Source organism: Photinus pyralis, unplaced genomic scaffold (assembly GCF_008802855.1).
Source record: "Photinus pyralis isolate 1611_PpyrPB1 unplaced genomic scaffold, Ppyr1.3 Ppyr1.4_LG3b, whole genome shotgun sequence".
NCBI classification, from domain to species: Eukaryota; Metazoa; Arthropoda; class Insecta; order Coleoptera; family Lampyridae; genus Photinus; species Photinus pyralis.
In genome coordinates this window covers 15,399,484-15,420,186 of record NW_022170510.1, presented here as the reverse complement: position 1 = coordinate 15,420,186, position 20,703 = coordinate 15,399,484, and the positions used below count along the sequence as shown (strand labels likewise).

Genomic DNA, 20,703 nt, shown 5'->3' with positions numbered 1-20,703 from the left:
AAGATAAGTCTTTTATAAGTTTTGACAACACCAGTAGATGCTTCGTCCATATGTTTCACTTGCCCTTTGAGTACTCTATTCCCACACTTCGTTTTCAAGATATTCGCTTTGACTTCATCAATATACAGGGTGACAATTTGAAAACTTACCACCCCCCATATCTTAGTAAATAAACGAGATATTAAAAAAAATCAAAATCCGTTTCGGTAATTCGGAGGGGGAATCACAATGACATAGTTGGCGACGCACCCCCTCCAACCCCCTGCACCCCAGCCACCCCAACTTTTAAATCTTAAATAGTGACCCCCCATGTGTGATACGTCGTTGGAAAGCTCTGAAAAAATGCTTTCCAACCATACCAAATAGCATTACTTTTAGGTTAGTAATTATCGTGCAAATCAAAAAATAAACTAATATGATACATTTGAAATCTGTCGTATTTAAAACGCAACCGGCGAACATAGACGAACTAAGACAGAGAATAATTCAAGAATGTCGAAATATTGCAAAACCAACATTTGAAAAGGTTCGACAGGAGTTTGAGAATAGATTATAACTGGCGATCAAAAATGAGTTGCTGTCGAGTCGGCTTTGGAGGTTCAAGTTAAATACGATTTTCCATGTTTATTTTTTGATTTGCGCGATAATTACTAACCTAAATGTAATGCTATTTGCGAGGCTATTTGGTATGGTTGGAAAGCATTTTTTCAGAGCTTTCCAACGACGTATCACACATGGGGGGTCACTATTTAAGATTTAAAAGTTGGGGTGGCTGGGGCGCAGGGGGTTGGAGGGGGTGCGTCGCCAACTATGTCATTGTGATTCCCCTCCGAATTACCGAAACGGATTTTGATTTTTTTAAATATCTCGTTTATTTACTAAGATATGGGGGGTGGTAAGTTTTCAAATTGTCACCCTGTATATGTGTCGTTCAGACGGTTCATTTTCACTTTGTCCTCCGATAAACCGTTTTCGAGATGTTCGCCTTTAAAATTTTGGCATCACCTATGAATATATTTCTTCCAGACGGCCTAATCGCTCTTTGTGAGTACCCTCCTTCGACAATCTGTTCTTGAGATATCGGGAATTATAACCTATCACGATAAGGTGTCGAGAAGGAGGAGGAATATGGTTTGTAGAAATAGAAATTAATTCCTTTCATTGGTCTCTTTCATTAAAGTAGGATTGTGACCACGTAAAAGACAACCCGTCTTGAGCATAGCCACCAAGTCCGGAGCAATTGATGGTCGCGATATCAAACTTGAAGATCACCAATGCTTTTATTATTGCACTATTGGTACATAATCGAAAAAATAAACTGCTTGACAACCCTAAAACAAATTCTCCAGAGACTGCTATCAACTAAAATTCCCATAATTACGTTGTTGTGAAGACATAACACACTTCTCTAGACTACAAATATCAAAAATCTACAAAGCACCATGTCTTTTCGAGGTTCGCGACTCACAACGGACACTCCTGCATTTTCACTACCTTCCGACGTATTTTCACACACTTTCTCCGCACCCTGTTCCTTCTGTGCCTCACCATCCGGTTGTACATCACCAACCTTCTCCACCTCCAAAGGAGGAATTCATTGAATATGACGAAGTTACGGCTCTTTGCCCGTTTGTACTCTCACTAAACGGACCTATCCATCAGCTCCAGGAAGAAGCTGCTCTCGTTGTCACAGAGGGTGGGTAAACTGGGGTGGGTCGCTTCGCCAACTCCAGCATGAATCAATCGTGGGATTCTTATAGACGACAAACATGGGAGATCTTGTACCTAGCTGCGAAAATCACTTTCAGTCTCAGAATATAGTGGTGCATCCCAACCAAGCTTTTTTTGCCATGTTTTCTGTAGTATCAACCCACCCTCTCAGATCAAAATTTCTTTCTTTCATGAGAGTCTTTGATTCTTGTATGAACTGTTTCATTTCCTCTTCACTGGCTACACTAGTTACACAATTGTCTACCTAAAAGCTTTTAAACAATTTCATGATCGTTTCGTTGCTATACGCAGAATCTGTATCGGTGTAGCTCTTCTTACTCTCAATAACGTGGTGAATTCCTACCATTCGTCGGCACCCCTATCATCAAAAATGTGACGTTAGTACCTATATAAGTAAGTATATATCAGGTCAGGGTATGTATTCCTTTTAAACAGCATTCCCGAAAATAATACGAATGATTATACTGGACTGTAGATAAACACATTCTTAATATTTTAAAAGTAAGTTGGATTGGACTATTCCATGACTTGGGGGGGGGGGGAGGTATGAGCAGCAAAACTGCCATAGCCCTTAGGCCGAAAAAGAAATAAGTCTCCACACATTTTTCCCATAACTTTTGTCTTTGGCCATCGCATTGAAAGCGACACCAAACTGTTCGTTTAATGAAAGTAATTTTTTTGAAAACACGCGAACACTTTAATTTTGAGTAGGAGCGAATTGTTTACTCGTTATCCCTTACCACTGTGACAACTTCTCATCATTTGAAGTGGTTCATTATCTGAACTTGGGAAAGATTTTAGTATTTCTAACATATTTCACGGTGAAAATTTAAACACATTGTCTATTCCATCCGTCATTTTGCAACTATTAAAAATTCCAGATTGGGAAGAGGTGGGATATGGGAGAGACAATTTTTTTTGCATTTTGTGATTCATCTCTGATATTCTGTAGTAATCCACATGCACGTCCATTTCAGTGGTATTTTTATAACTATCATCTGCATTCTTTTAGAGTGATCTAGTTTTAAACAACAAAAACTCTCACGAGTCATGACGAAATTTCGCAAGTGCATGACTTATGGTGAGAGTTTAAAGAGTGTGAACTTTGTATATTCTCTTATGCAAGCTGCAGGCGCATACCGTCTATCAAATGTGTAACTTATTGATGTAACCAGTATGAGGAAATGCATAGAATAAGTAAAAGCATGTACAAAATCAATCGCTCGAGATGGCTCACTATATTTATAAAAAATCAATAAAAAATCTCCACCAGCACAAGTAGGTAATTGGGTAATTTATATTGGGAGCAGTTGAAAGTTCACATCAAACTAACTTTCCCGGCCAATTAAATTTTTAATTCAGTTCACATATATTGGAAGATAAATTGTCGGAACAGTAATTAAATGTCTCGGATTATATAACGTTATGCTTTGATTATTTGCTAGATGTTTAAAATACGTTCACTTTCGCGGATTACTCAAGCGTTACAATTGAATATAGTGCGAAACTTGTCGGTCTATATTTTTCTATTTCGAAAGAGTCCACGTTTACTAATTCTCGTCTTGTGGGGATATCAATATCGATCTCTAACAAATTTCCCCTTACTCTCCATTATGAATTTTCTGAGCTGTTTTGGCAAGCAAAAGATTAACACTCACATAGACTACCGATTTGCTAATCCAACGTCGGGTACATTTTGATTCTATATCCCAATTTCTATGGGAAAACGTCAAACTTGTAATCTCGGTGGTCAAGAATTTCATGCTTTTGTATTACTTAATTATTTGGCGACAGTCTTGTTTGACTATTAAAACCTTTCATATCGCTTAGGCATTACTTTATTGAGCATGAATGCTGCTGAAGCTACTGTTATGGCAACTTTTACTCAAAAAATTTAAATGGCGCAAGTATGATGCTTTCGTAGTATGTAGACAAGTAGCAGGTTGTAAATTTTAGAACTGAATTAATGATCTAAACTGAGAGATTAATTTGACTTGTAAAAGAATTTGAATCATCACGACCCACATATCATATTTTGCGACGTATCTAAGACTAATTAGAAAAGAAGAACCCACGAACGTAGGTCAAGGTTTATGTTAAATCATCTTTTTAGATGACTACGTCTAGATCTCTAGATCAACTCATTTGAGACAATAACAGTCATTTTGTACATTTATTGTAAATAATGTCTTAACATGGTATCAGATGGCACGGAAGGTTCATAGCATAAATTTCATGGATTTTTTCATTATGAATTAAGAACCCTTGCGAGATCAACTTGATAAAACCGCGAAAACACGGTCAAAGTATAAACCAAGCACGCCCTGCAAATATAAACAAGGACAGCCTGTTAGTTAATCGCTAGTCATATCAACGGATCTGAACGAGCATTCTAAAATTCTGAAGAAAAATGTAGTGGTCTGTGTAACATTACGGATTATACCTTCCCCATGTAATTTTTTACATGTAATCCGTTTATTTAATAATTGCAACCCCATTTCGAGTCAGAAAGGACAACCAAATTTCATACTGTGTAACATTACTGAAAATATACGAAGAATCGCATATGATTATCAGTAGGGGTATTTTTGGACACATATTCATTAGCACTTATCCTTGAACTCGTAGAAATCGATTTGCGAAGGTTTGATATCGCCGTCTCTTTTCGTTCTCGGGTTAGACGAGGAACAGAAAGGCAGACAGACGGACAAAACTTCACATAAGGTATACATTTTATGAACCAATATCTAGAAATGACGAGGATATCTCCATACCAATTATTACTATCACAGATTTAATTATACTATTTAAATCTGTGTTACTATTTACTACTAATAAACAACACTAATGGAGTTCCCCTTATGTGATGGTGAGTCCGTCCGTCTGGCGGTCTGTTCCACGTCTAACTTGAGAAAAGAGACCTTCGCCAATCGATTTGCATGAGTTCAAAGATCAGTGCTATTGAATATGAGCCGGATTAAAAGTCGCGTTTACGAATGGGTGAGTTTCAAAAGATTTCCAATCTGAAAATCGCATGCGATTGTTCGGACCTTGTCTTTTTAACGGAACACAACTTGAGGTAACGCTTATGTGCTCCGTCGTCTGTCTGTCTGTTTGTCTGTCTGTCTGTCTGTCTGTCTGTCTGTTCCATCTAGATCTCGGCCCCTGGGCCACGTAGAGACTTCGGGTTTTCGATAATTGATAGCTGCAGACGTCTATATTTGCTTGTTACTTGTGTTACGCGGTACCACCAACGAGTAGATTTTGAAACATTTTTTATATTTGAAATCGATCTGCTTAGTTAAAAATATACTCAAATCGAGGGGGAAACCGCATTGACATTTGGTGTACAGTCCTCCGAAATTAGTGAAATTGGTATTCAAATTAATAGAATTAGCACTATAATTACTGGTATTAGTGATATTGATACCAGCATGTTACATATAAGTATGTAAAAAAATTGGGTGCTAGAGGGCATCGAAACAAACACTTTGTCCAAAAAAGGAAGCCACCCTTAGAAAAGTGTCGAAATTTGATTCTTGAATTTTTTCTCGGTAATCATAAGAGTTACAAACACTGGTGGCACGTCTTTGAATAGGTTTTAATGTATGCTTTTGCAAAAAATTTTTTAAATGCCTACCACGAAAGGGCGCCTAAATGGGGGCCGGATAAAAAATCTGATTTCGATGCAATTTGTATTCTGGCGGTTTTTGAACATAAGAATCGCGAATCTGAAATTAGTTTTTGTAAATTCGAAAAAATTCCACTGCAATTCTTGGCCGGATAACGAAAATGGAGAGAATTCCACCAAATTTGTTGTGTAGGTACATTCTTGATGAGGTAATAATCAAAATCACCGCATATCCCTTTTTGAAAGATCTTCACATTCTCCTCGGTATCTTTGTACAACTCACTCACACCTTATTATCTACGTTCGTTGCCTAAATCGTTGTTTAAAATTAAATATAAAGTGTTTGTGTTATCACAACAATGATGTGATATTTGTTTATGTAATATTACATTTGTTAAAGTTAATTGTTTTGTTAGTTTGTCACCGTTATTGTAAATACGTTGTTAATTTGTGCTTACCAGTTGTATAGGTTTAGTGGAAGAGCAGCCCTATGGATGAACTACGCCTATTCTAATAAAGGCATTATTTTTTTTATTTTTTTTAAGGCTCGACTGCTATGGTCATTTGCCTTTATTTGTAAACTAATCACTGTCACTATTTCCCTTTAGATTCTTTTTATTAGCCCCGTTATTTTTAAATATTCCATTAAAGTTTCTATTGCATGCTTCTCATCACGAAAAATTTCTCGTTCCGTTTCTGGTATACCTACTTGCATTCTCTGTATGTTATACGTTGGGCATTCACAAAGAACATGTCTGACACTCAAATAGATATCACATTCGTTGCATTTCTGTTGTTGGCTCTTTCCTAATAAATGTAAATGTGTTAAGTTCGTGTGACCGATTCTTATTCTTGATAATGCAACTTGTTCTCTTCTACTTCCATAGCACTTATTTTCCCATGGGATAATGGTTGGCTTGATTTCCTTTAGGTGAGTATCTACATTATTCCATTCGCTCTGCCATGTGTCTTTCAACGATTGTTTGATACACCCTTTCAAATCATCTGGTCTTACGGGGATGTCATTAAGGTAAGTACCTCTCGACGCTTCTTGTGCTGCTTTGTCAACTACCATGTTACCAACGATTCCGGCATGTCCTGGTATCCAGACAAAAATGGTTCTAATACGCCTTTCTTGTAAATGATGCTGTATGGCTCTTATGTTGTTAATTAGTGGATCTTTTTTATCTTTTATGTTTGAAATTCGTTTGATGGCACTCAATGAATCCGAAAATATGATGTATTTGTTTCCATGGCTATGAGAACACATCAATAACGCATGCCAAATTGCGTAAAGTTCGGCCGTAAATACACTTGCTTGTTTATGTAAAGTCCAGGAGTATGTTTTTCCGTGGGTATGAATGGCACTTCCAGTACCTATTGTCGTTTTAGATCCATCTGTATATTGCTCGGAAATCATAAAATTTGTTACGAATTTCATAAAATGAAGTTTGATATACTTTATTTGGTGTAGTATTCTTAGGAAATCTTTCAAGGCTTAGTATAATATCATCCTGCCTGATTACCCATGGTGGGTATTCCGAAATATGTTGTTGGAATACATCAGGTTGATTAGGGATATTTGTATCCATAAAGTATATGGCCCTAACAATACTTGGTTGGCACATGGTAGGTCTTGCATGAAATAATCTGGCAGTATCTAGGTCTTGCGTGACTTGGTAGTTCAAATGTTCTGGGAGCGATAAAACTTTCAGGTAATAGTTAGTAAGGATCTTTTTCCTTCTCAGATACAAAGGAGGGATACCAGATTATTAAAATTGTCGAACAGTTTTTTAAAATCACTTTTCCAAAAAAAATTATTTGATAATTGGTCCATTTCGCAGTTTCCCCGACGAAATTAATAAATGAGAGTATGATAGTACAAAAGATCCTTTTCATCAAAGCAATGTGTTTTGCACTTTTCTTGATGGAATTGGTGTATAAATTAAGATTTTCATCCAGTTCATCGAGTCAATGTAGTTTTGCCATTTTCCTGGCGCAATTGGTAACTTAAATTTTTTTTCCTTTATTTTATAGTGGGCGGAGTGTTAGCAATTCTCTCCCACTCAACAATCACAAATAGCCATACCTTACCTGGAATTCGAGCCAAAGTTAGAGCTACTAACGTAAGCTCATCTGAGCTACGCAGGTTGGCTGAAAATGTTGTCCAAATTGGGGCATCATCCCGAAGTGATTAGGAAAAAAACCTGCTGCACAAAGGGACGTCTGTATCTATTAAACGAGACATCATTGAGCTTTTTAGGTTTCCAGTACCGACATCTTGTCTCTCACACAGATGGACGCTCGTAATAGCGCATTTTACTTTTTGCTCTAAAATATTGAATAGTACAGAAAAACAAATCAAAAATAAAAAAATAAACTAAGGATCCCAAATGTTTAGTTTGGGAGTTACAGCCTAAAAGTTCGTGTTCCTTCCTGGATTTCTTCTATAATTTTGATTTTTGGTACCGTAATGAATAACACAATTGGAATCAGTTGTTGGGGATGCCTTTTTAAAGAAATTTTCCCATATGTGATGGTCTTGTCCATCTGTTCCTCGTCTAACTCCAGAACGAAAATAGACAACGATGTCAAACCTTCGCTTTGCCTTGATGCATCCTTTATGTATTTTCAGAGATGACGTATGCAACGTATCCCAGATATACCAAACTTAGTCGAGATCGAAATTTTCTTTTCGAGGTCACGGTAGACGAGTGTAAGAATATTGCGACGAACTACGGTAGGAAGTCCGCTCACAAATGGCATGAAAATTAAACAATACAATTAGCGGAATCAAAATTTAATTTAATTAAAAGAAAAATAAATAAATCTACAAATGTTTGTAAATCACACCAGCGGGCGAATGTAGCGACAGTCGGCGCCAACCTGTATGTCGGCGGAACGGAACGACTCGAGCGCCACCAGAAGATTAAAGTCTTGCTTCTGGCCAAGGTCGGCGGTTTCGGAGGTTTGTCACAATCAGTGACCACAGGTAGTCAATTGAAGAAACGGCTTGTCCAGAATTCGGCGGGCGATTAGCTCCAGGGAGGCAACTAAAACAGACTTACGGCACATGGAACACGGTAGCGATTGGCCTAACGGGACGCAAGCAATAAAACATTATTTAACTATCTGTAGCTACAGAAAATCAAAGACAGGAAAAGCAAATATATGGTGACGTTGACAGTTAACGGAACGGTGCTAAAATCGTAAAACGTAACACTGAAAATTGTCAAAAAGAGAACTTGTTCAGTTAAATACTAAAGGCAAAAAGATCCTCTCTAATCAACGGCTTTGCCTTTTATAAATTTTCATGGAGAGGACTCCGATTTCCAGCCAGCCCAGTGTATTCGGATAAGAACGTCCAAAAATTAAAACTTATTTAATTAATTAAGAGCACTTCTTTTGAGACCACTCATGTCCTAACGACCTAACCGGATGCTGTTTCTGCAACTCATTTAATTAGCAACGGTTAATTATATTTAACTAAATGGCCGGATCAACATTAATTCGCTCTTGTCTTCTACGTGTAAACGCTTCCGAAAGCTACAAAAATAATTTAATTGCCATGGGAACAGCTACAAACGGAGGAATTAAATACGGCCTTTTGCTTTCTTTATCGGATGGCCCTACAAATTAAACCACTAACCTGCTATTTCTAACTCCAAACGCAACATCACTGTTTTCTGATGAAACTGCTAAATTCATACCCATACACAAAACATAAGAATTTCCAATGCTAAAAAGGAAATAAAGTCGATTTTGGAATTTCTCCTTATGTAACCTCTAAACAAAAATATTTGGAGCTCAGGAATTCCCTTACATTATTTGGAAAAACACACATTTATATTGTTGCCTTCTACTACCTGATTATTACATACATTGTTATATGCTATGCTATGCCACATCTTGTAAATAGAATGATAGGTTGAGAAATTACTGCAATTAAGTGCCACATTGTTTTTTACAAATTTTTGCAAAATTGTAACTCGCTTAAACTCTATGGCAATGATTATTAAGACGGTCGTTGCTTTAAGGCTTAAGCGATACTTAATTTGACGTTGCAATTGGCCATTTATACAATCCCTAAAACCGTATAGGTGTGCAGTAGGGATAAGTACTCCAGACAACATACTTATTTGTTTTTTTTTAACTGAAGAAAATGTTGGAAGATTGTTAGGAGTCTTGTAGATGGCCATCCTTTTGTAATATTGTTTTACTGGATAGTAAAGTATGCATAACTCGTAAATATTCCTTATTGCAAGATTATCGCAAAATAACCGGTAAATTACAAATGAGAAAGAACCAAATGATAATTGTCGGTAAACTTCAATCGGTACAGGAATGAAGTGAAAAACCAGGAGGAGTTTATTTTTTGTTTTGATTTTATGTATCTCATTGTACGTTAGTAACCTTTCTTTATTTGAGATTTGCAAAATAAATACTTGTTCAATACTGAAGTAATTTGCGATCAAACATATGCCAACTCCTCTTCCTCCCAATTCATGGGGTCACAACAAAAGATCATCACGAAATCAATTAATGATAATGAACACTGTAATTCATCTATACGTATTTAAATAGCAATCCGATAAATGACAGTCATTGACACCAAGCGAAGCGTGCGAAAGGAATGTTTACTATTAAATTAATACAACATACATATATACATACCAATAGAGCGAAAGTGTAATTTCCTGGCGTGAACATTTTAATGAAGACAACCTGCAAACTGTTCTTATAAGGATGTAAAACAACGTACCGAATATACGACAGGGGAACACACCCTTATGCCTTTTTGTGACTAATAGAAATGCAAATTTATATCATCTTTTTAATACTGGAAAATGGCATCTATAACTGGACGTGAAGAATAAAAACTGTACACAAAAGTTCAAAAGTGACAGAATAAGGACACCGGGTCATAATAATGGTACGCGGTCCTAGTTCTGTCAAATTAAAAAATTGACGACCCCAAATATCTTGGAGGCACAAATAACAACCGTTCGCAAAATTAGGACCGCATTGGGTAAAATAAACGATACTAACTATACGGTATCTTTATACTTTTACTTTCGCAGCTCGTCACGTAAGTTACGGTTTTACTACATTTACATAACTAAAAACGGCGGTTTGGATAACCAGTAATTAAATTGAATATATAATGTTATTAACTGTATTTGGTTAAACACATTCAGTGTATGGATTTATATTTAAACAATGATAATGCGGCGACATAGTTTGGTACAAAAGCTAGCGATTTTCAACATTTCACATACCTATAGGTATGTTTGATTGGTGTACCTCAACTTTCAATTTTTTGGCTGCTTTGTCAAAATATTTTGACACGAATTAAGAAGAAAATAGGTTAATCAAGTCAGTAATTAAATATGCATTGGGTTTGGGGAACATATACATCAAATATCATCATAAATACGAAGCTACAATGATTGTCAAATTAATGGTTTAACGTTTAATCCTCAATTTGAATAATGCAAAAGTTTATCTTGAAACTAATAAAATAATGTCGCTAACCTCATTTGCAATAGGTGAAATGTTTCTAAACAATTTGACACCAAAGTCTTACGAAAATGAATGTTCATAATTATTTAATGCGCGGGACCAGGATGTGATTTAATAAACCGATACAACGAAATATCGAAGGATCCTCAGTATTATCATCACATTTTTAACGACCATTATTTTAATCTTCCAAAATACATATTATAGTTAACAAAAATGTATCAATTTCATGTCATGGGCATTGAGATCATGCTCTTAGTCTCTTCCCTAACGATATTGGTGCATGAATAACGATTTTGACATGTTTTGAAATCCATATGGTCGTCAAAAATGCATCAAATTCATGTCTTTGGCATTCAGATAATGCTCTTGGTCTTTTTCCCAACGATCTTGGTGCATAAATAACGATTTTGACATGTTTTGATCAAAATCCATGTGACCTCAGAAAAATAATTTCACATCTTTGGTTACACAGATGCGGTTATCAAATGTGCACGTGATGTACTCTTTCAGCATCAAGATAATGCGTTTGAAAGCTTTTACAGCTCCAAATTCATATGTAAAGAACAATTTTGGATACATTTTGCTCTAAAACTTTTGACCTATACCACAAAGAAGAGTTATATGGAATTGTTACACATCTAAGAGTCATAGGGAATAATCTAGCGAAAGTCCGAACACGATACATGACCTAGGGAATGAAATATGTTGATTTCTATTATATTGAGCCCACAGTTTTTTCCTGTTTCCGATTCACTCGAAGTCCTATAACTTTTGTTCCTGTTGAACCAGCTTTCTGAAAATCAGTAGCGTCCGTCCTTAATGTCCAAAGTATCCGTACACAATTTCAACACAATGGGCCACTTTTAAAAAGAGTTAGATTAGAGCGTACACGGACGGACGGACGACAATACAAAACTATAAAGGATCTAAGGATCCTTAATAAACTGTTGGGTAGGTTTACAACCACTAAAGTGAAAATAATAACACGAACAAAGGGGTCAGCAACTTAAAATAAATGGTCGAAATGACGACCTTTCTGTTGACGGCACAACCACAACCTGGACTCGCTGGGTGTTTTTGGTATCAATAGAATTTTTTAGTTTCGGATATCCCGAACTATAATTTGTTTAGGGGGGTGTCAGCTAAGTCATTAAAGTTAAGGGCATACGTTACGTAACAATAAGTATCCTTCACGTACTTTCCAATTCTTCAATAAAATATGGAGTTATTCATTTAAAAAAAGTTTGATACACCACTGGAATAAGGCGCACCACTGGTGTGGTGATCAGAAATATTTTAGAAACATGGCGACGTTAATTATGCACAATGTTGCTTCTACATTTTTTTTATATTTTTAATGGTAAAGAAATTATGATCTGAGAGGTCTTATATGCTTCTATAGCGAACGTCTCCTGGCTGGATGGATTTCTTGCCCCCTTTGAATTGTTTGCACTAAATTTTAACTTGAAAATATAGGATGTACTATTTTTTCCATAACACCGAGGGATCAAATCATATAACTGATGTCTTTACCCCAGGTTTTACTGTTTCCGTTTTTGTAAAAAATGCCTACTTCAGTATGACCCTGGACTCACCTTTAACGGGGGTGCGAAAAAGTATCAAGATAAAAATAATTACTTTTTGAAATTACAAAAAAAAAACAGTTCAATTGCCATTTGTGTTTGGACAGACATTGTAACAACACTTCTCTGGATTTTTTGGTCAGAATGATAGTTTGCACCGTCAAACATATACGCTGAGTTTAATGACTATCCCGTGGCGGTCAACGCCGCGTATACACTACTTACTAGTACAAATGCACCCCAATATTCCCTTTGATGTATTGTCGATATGGTTTGATCGCATCGTTCAGAACTTCCTCGATATCGTTTATAATTTTGTATTGCTGTCTGTCTGTTCGTGTGGCACGATGACTTTCTGTACAAATTGTTTAGAAATGGATGCACATATTCTTCAGGATGTAAGATTCCTAAAAAAATGGTTTCTAGTTTGAAAGAAAGTTTATTGTTAATATAATATTTAAATGAAGTTTTGTATGTAGGCACCTTGAGTAAAAGTAAAACTAATGCCGATTCAAAAAATTTGATTAAGCTATGCTAATCTGGTGGGACAGAATCAACCTTTGTAAAAATGATGTATGTGTGAAGATCTTGAGGATTGTTCGGTATTCAGTTGAATCGGATTTTTAATTGATATTAATCCATTGAACCTTTTAATAGAACCATAGTCCCCCCCCCCCCTCATATGTCATTTAAATTTATTTAAACGGTGTATATATTACTTTAATGCGCATATTTTGAGATGCAATTTTGACAACGTTCACTGTCCAGCTGTTAATTTCAATTTTTCCAATTTTCAAGAATTAATTCCGTGTATATTTATTTTTGAAAATTTTTTAAAAATTAATAGTCATTGGTACTCAAAACATTAGAAATGGGTATGTGGTATACAGTTACTGAAGATAGATACTAAAATGGAATCGGTCCTATGAATATCTCATTTAAGATTTCGTAGTTAGGTACTCCGTAAGTTCACGTATGCTGTCATAATATTCAAATGAGGTCTATTCACGAGTTCCACTTTGAATTCATAATGAATCAAATTTTTAATATGACGCCGTGCCATACCTAAGTTCTGTGGCACGAACTAGTTTCTTATTGCAATCAAAAAATTCGCGATTTCACTGAAATGGTTTTGGTTACGACCGCATCCTTCAACAAAGTCATATCGTCAACAATTCTAGTCATAACTTAGGTCAAGATTGTTGGAATTTCTACCTGTTTCAACTGCTTATGCATAATGTAAACTGAAAAAAAAATGTATTAGTATTCCGGTATGGAAGCAAAGATTGTATCTAAATGATCGGTCATACAAAGTAAGTAAACGAATAGTATGGGGATTTTAAAAATAAATGTAGTACATTTTGAACACCAGCCCATTGTGCTACATATATTTTGTTGTTCTGGTTCATTTTTTGATTTTGGATATGCGGAAGTATCAATATCTTTAATGTATGAGGAGAATTTAGTTTTTGAAAATGATTGAATATTTGTCTTTTCTTAAGGGCCCCACTCTAAGGATGTAGTATTATTTATTATTTATACAGATTAAATTAATATCAGGCATAGGCTAAATTTGGCGTTTGTTGAAATTATAATCTATTTTTTATAGGAATGGGGCCCGTCTAATATGTTTAGCCCCTGGCCTACAGAAACCTTAATTGGGCCCCCTGCTCTTACGTATACACTTATAATCGTCAACGTCATCGCATCCCCTGTGCTATTACTACTCACAGATAATGAAGTAACATAAGGTCTTAAACCGATACTTTGATAAAATGGGCCTGGTGTGTAATGTAAAATGCAGATTTGTTCACGACTAACTAAGCCTTTGGATTTGATTGATTGTTTCACAATTGGAAATTGACCTTTCAAGTTGAAAATCTAATTACTTCTCGTTGCCATACACAATGATGTATTATTATGTTATTATTTAATTCATTATGGGCATATAGGCATAGGAGTACTGGTAGAAAGTGTACACAATCGTTTTTTTTTAAGTTCTTAATGAGATTAAGTAACGATTACTATGCATTTATAGAAAGTTTATTCCCATAGAAAATTGCACAATAAACTAAAAATTACCTTTACTTAATTGTAAAGCTTAATTTAGCAGCTGCTTAACTTAATTTCACCAAATTCTCAACTTTCTACAAACTAGATCGTGTCTTTGTGTGTACTGCAAGAGAGTTGATTGTTAAAATGTAATCAAGTGTAGTTTATATAAAATGAAAGCAAAAAAGAAGAAACCGTTTCACTTAAATTGTAAAAGTACGTATAATGCTTAATGATGATACATCCTGATCAATTAAGAACTTTCTTAGAAATTGTGAGAACCATTTCTCTATTACAAACATTCTTTTTCACTATAAGCCACCATAAAAGATTTCGGTTGTTTTTTGTTACTTATTTCAAAGACTCGATCAGCCTCATTGTGTTATGATGAAAGGTTCTGTCGCTAATTAAAAATAAAAACGATTTTGAGGATGCCATACGATGATTAACGCCGTAATATTCCAAAATGTTTGCCATTTTCTATAGCAAATTAAAATAAATCGGAAGGAATTGTGAAGGTGCAAACAAGAGCTAGAGCTTTACGAAAGCTTTCATAGGAAAGTGTAACTATATTTTTTGCCACAGTAATAAATGTTTTAACGTGTAATTGAAACTAAAAATGATAGTTTCATTTATTATCACAGTGTGACAATTATAACGTGTTGAATACGATCATGCTCATTGAATGCTTCAATTTGGGGATGTAGTGTATATGTACTGTTTTCGATATTCATTGATTTGCAAGTCACTAACTCATCAATGCACGCTTTGATGTCCATATAGGCGGTGATCGACCGCAAATGGACGTACTGTACATACAGAAGTATTAACCATTATTCTTGTTTTATTCATTGTAAATTCTGCTTCACGTGTCAACAACATCGCCCGCCGTTGTATTAACATTAAAATCTGACTGCGCACGTGAATCTATAAAAAACGTTTATTCACGTTGTGCGTAATTACCGTGAGGTATGAAGCATTTATATTGAAATATTTTTTCTTCGTTTCAACCAAAAGAGTTTTAGAACACCTATTGCGGTTTCTGTATAGATTTTAGTTTAGTCGCCAGTACCTTAACAAGCTTGTTTTCTCGCGTTGGGCAATGTCAAGTAAAAACTAAATAATAAAATAGGACCACGCGAAAATTATGATTAAAATCAGTGTAACTTTTTCGGTTTGAGAAGATTTTTTAGTTTTTATCATAACAAATTGCCACTTTGGTTCTAAAAAGACTGTACAGTGTACAGGATCAGGGTGGTTCAAATACGTGGCTTACTATTGCCATTGTTTAAACACTTCAACCAATGCCATTGCGATCTCCGTAACGGTAGGAGAGACAGTGCAGGTTAAATGGGGGACAAGAGGTCTCTGTGACTAAAAACGCATTGAAATTTTTGAATTTTTTAAAATTTCGTAGAATCTGAATCGGTTCTCAGAATTCCCATAACACGCTACATCTAGAAGCTGCAGGATACTACGTTCTTATTTCTTATGAACGCCATATTGGATTTTTACGGAATGAGATAAAGAACCAAAAATGAAAAAAAGGACGGGTCACACTCTATACTTAAATTTACAAGAAAAAATTTAAAATCGAAAGTTTTACACTCATCTACGGGTAACTAGATTACATTTTGAATTTTTTTTGTAAATTGTAAAATGTTGGAGGAAGGTACCTACCTACAAAGGGAAAATGCAATATTTTGGAAAATTTCTCTAAGGACTTGATTCTTCTTGCATTATATAAAGTAGATTTTGAATGTATGCCAGGCGGCTTTTAAACGTGTAGTGTCAAGAGCCTCCTCCCCATTAATCATCTACCAAGAATGATAACTATAGCATACTACTCCTTATTCCCAACTATTAACTAAGCTATTTCGGTATTTAAAAAATGGGCTTCATCTGCACAAGAGTTGTGCACAATTTATACTTGTTCGTACTGTCTCGTTGTGTATTCCTTCTTCCAATTAATTCTCTCGTTTCTTCCCGTACTTCTACTTTCAAACCTTCAAAGTCTCTTTTGTCCTTTCTCCTTTTTTTCAAATCTTTTTGCTGCTCATGCCTCCTGAACTTTTAATTTTCTTGTTCTGCTTTATTTTTTGTCAGTCGCATTGCTTCAGTTCTTTTATACCCGTCTTCTTGTTTCTTAAGAACCAATTTTTTATTCTTCGTAATATCCGTTGTTTTTTCTTGCTCTTTGTTTCTATTTTGTTCGTAATTACTATACCTGAACTTTCTTGTTCTTTGTGTGGTTTTCGTTTTCCCTTTTACTTCATTCTCGTTTTATTGCATTGATGCTCATTAACTTTAACTCGAGATCGTTTATAATTTTGTGTTGCTGTCTGTCTGTCCGTGTGCACGATAACACTTTGATTAGAAACGTCTGATTGCTTTGAAAATTGGTGCACATGGTCTTAAGGTTATAAGGTAGACCGCAATTTCAGTTACGTAGACTCTCGGGCCAAAAGGTTACAATCTAAAAACTGCCGAAACCTAAAAAAAAAAGGTTACTTTCATAATTCTAGATACAAAGAACATATGAATGTTCGGTTTTCTGTGTTATTAGTAAATGTTCTTTACACCTCAATCAACTATGCACATGCAAGAAAATTGCGAACTCGTATTTGGGCAGTCCCATTTTTTCTTTGTTAAGATACTTAAATGAAATATTGTACCTATGTAGGCACCTCGAATTAAAGTAAAGCGAAGTCGATATTCAACAATCTGTATTGCGCATGCGTAACTCATTTTCTTTAATAGTTTTCTGAGCTACTTAAATTCAATTCAATTTGATTAGTGATATTACTTCTGATACATTTTGTCTTCTAAATTTGTATTTATGTTTGTAGTCATTGTTTATTTTATAATTTTGTTGGAATCGAATTTTGTTTGTCATTCATGTTGTCGTGAGCTAGAGCTCGGTATAAGATTTATTTGTTTTTTAAATGTTTACAGTTTTGAGTGTTACTCGTCAGAAAAATAAAAAAATTATCAAAGTCCTCGTTTGAGATCGAAGGGACTTCAGCGCATTTTTGTGTGGCAGATCAGTATTCTATTAGCCACTTTCGATTCAACCATCAATAACAGATCTTGTCGAAGGCTACTACATTCACTAACCGCTTCCCACTTTCCTCGTGCACCCGCAATTCGCTTTTAAAGATTTGACTCCACCATCAGGAAGATCGTGTCGGGGGCTACCACATTCCCTTTGACGGTACCCACTTCCGACGTTCGGTTCACCCGCAATTCGCGTTTGAAGATTTGACTCCACCATCAGGAAGATCGTGTCGGGGGCTACCACATTTCCTTTGACGGTACCTCCTTCCGACGTCCCGTTCACCAGCAATTCGCGTTTGAAGATTTGACTCCACCATCAGTGAGATCGTGTCGCGGGCTACCACATTCCCTTTTACGGTACCCACTTCCGACGTCCGTTCACCCGCAATTCGCGTTTGAAGATTTGACTCCACCATCAGGAAGATCGTGTCGGGGGCTACCACATTCCCTTTGACGGTACCTCCTTCCGAGTCCCGTTCACGCAGCAATTCGCGTTTTTGAAGATTTGACTCCATAATCAAGGAAAATCGTGTCGGGGGCTTACACATTCCCCTTGACGGTACCCCTTCCGACGTCCCCGTTCACCCGCAATTTCCGTTTGGAAAGTTTGACTCCACGCAATCAGGAAGATCGTGTCGGGGGCTACCAACATTTCCTTTGACGGTAACCCCCTTCCGACGTCCCCGTCCACACGCATTCGCGTTTGAAGATTTGACTCCACCATCAGGAAGATCGTGTCGGGGGCTACCACATTTCCTTTGACGGTACCCCCTTCCGACGTCCCGTTCACCCGCAATTCGCGTTTGAAGATTTGACTCCACCATCAGTGAGATCGTGTCGCGGGCTACCACATTCCCTTTTACGGTACCCACTTCCGACGTCCCGTTCACCCGCAATTCGCGTTTGAAGATTTGACTCCACCATCAGGAAGATCGTGTCGGGGGCTACCACATTCCCTTTGACGGTACCTCCTTCCGACGTCCCGTTCACCAGCAATTCGCGTTTGAAGATTTGACTCCACCATCAGTGAGATCGTGTCGCGGGCTACCACATTCCCTTTTACGGTACCCACTTCCGACGTCCCGTTCACCCGCAATTCGCGTTTGAAGATTTGACTCCACCATCAGGAAGATCGTGTCGGGGGCTACCACATTCCCTTTGACGGTACCTCCTTCCGACGTCCCGTTCACCAGCAATTCGCGTTTGAAGATTTGACTCCACCATCAGTGAGATCGTGTCGGGGGCTACCACATTCCCTTTTACGGTACCCACTTCCGACGTCCCGTTCACCCGCAATTCGCGTTTGAAGATTTGACTCCACCATCAGGAAGATCGTGTCGGGGGCTACCACATTTCCTTTGACGGTACCCCCTTCCGACGTCCCGTTCACCCGCAATTCGCGATTGAAGATTTGACTCCACCATCAGTGAGATCGTGTCGCGGGCTACCACATTCCCTTTTACGGTACCCACTTCCGACGTCCCGTTCACCCGCAATTCGCGTTTGAAGATTTGACTCCACCATCAGGAAGATCGTGTCGGGGGCTACCACATTCCCTTTGACGGTACCTCCTTCCGACGTCCCGTTCACCGCAATTCGCGTTTGAAGATTTGACTCCACCATCAGTGAGATCGTGTCGGGGCTACCACATTCTCTTTTACGGTACCCACTTCCGACGTCCCGTTCACTCGCAATTCACTTCTATTGGCGACACGAGAAAGAGAGACAGCGATTCGAGATTCACGAAACGTTAAACGGCGTGAGTTCGCAACGGAAGGTAAAAGGCGCCTGACTACTTCTCGAAGACGCGCGCGCCGCCTCGCAAAAGGTCGTTAATTTCGCCCCTATGACAAAAAACAAAATTCCGCCACGCAGGAGTTGTGCGCGTTTACAACATCTTTCCGACGACACCAATTTCAAAAGAATCGGACCAAAACTGTAGTTGAAGATAGGAAAAAACTGAAAAACCTTCACGTTAGTATACTACGCTCGAGGATGACGCCCAGATGTCGCCAACCCCACATCATGTAGCCATGTCCCTAAGGTTGACAAATTTCACGGCCCTGTAGATACACGTACACCCGTTGCCTTTCTACAAGAGTTCTTCTACGCGCCCACATTTGCTGCCAGCCAGCCAGCCAGCCAGCCAGCCAGCCAGCCAAAGTGAGATTAAAAGCTACTTTTTACAAAAAAATTTTTTTGCAAAAATGCGCGAAAAACGTGCGAACGGCGAAGCCGCGATGCTCTTCACTCCAAACCATTGCTAAGTAGGTACTAAAAATGGGGTGAGTGACCGGACGTAATGTGTCCCCTCTACGGTTCCCATTACCACCACAGCGGATGTAGTGGGGGAACACAACTGCACTGCCACTGTTTGTTTGGCCGCACCCAGTACTAAGGGTAGCTGACTATACTGTATTGTACACTTACAATACAATTTACTATAGCAAAATGAGTAAAATTCCAGTAACTTACAGTAAGTAAATCGAATCTACTAAACAATAGGCACGAATGTCCAAATACGTATCTAATGAACCCATGGCTCGGATTCCCATTCGGGTATAAATGTATGATTTCCCTTAAAACTTGTTAGGTACCTCTATTGAAAATAAAACCGTATATTAGGTAACTTAAAAAAGATCACCAAAACCCAAAACCCTTCTTGCGCTTTCTTCTCAAAGTATAGGTCCACATGTGGGTTCAATGTTCTTTTTTTGGGTTGATATCAATCGCTATGATGGTAGATTCTATAATGGAATTGTGTACATTGATATCTCGGTATAGGTATAGTTAAACGAGTAAATTTCCGTGTTGGTACGGGGTACCTGATAAATCGGAAAATATTTACAATCTAAACGGTGCTAAATTCAGGTGGTACCTATTGAATATTGTACTTTCGTAAAAGTTATTAGTGACTAAGACGAAGTTTTGTGTCAGGTGCTCTCAAAAATGGACTTATGATCTTTATATAGGAACATACATATAAGTCAAATAAAAAATAAAATAAAAAATAAAACTGAAATCAAAAGTTTCAGCTTTTTTCTGAAAACCTTATCGCAAAAAATGTTCAGGTGATATACAACTGTACATACATTGTAATTAGTAGGTACCTAATATTTAACG

The 20,703-nt window shown here is 37.2% G+C and overlaps 1 protein-coding gene across 6 annotated transcripts in view; it reads right to left on the bottom strand.

The window, feature by feature from the left end:
* The window catches only part of LOC116166312 (homeobox protein abdominal-B), a 441,837-nt gene that overhangs the window by 303,917 nt on the left and 117,217 nt on the right, over positions 1-20,703 (bottom strand). The window lies entirely within an intron of this gene.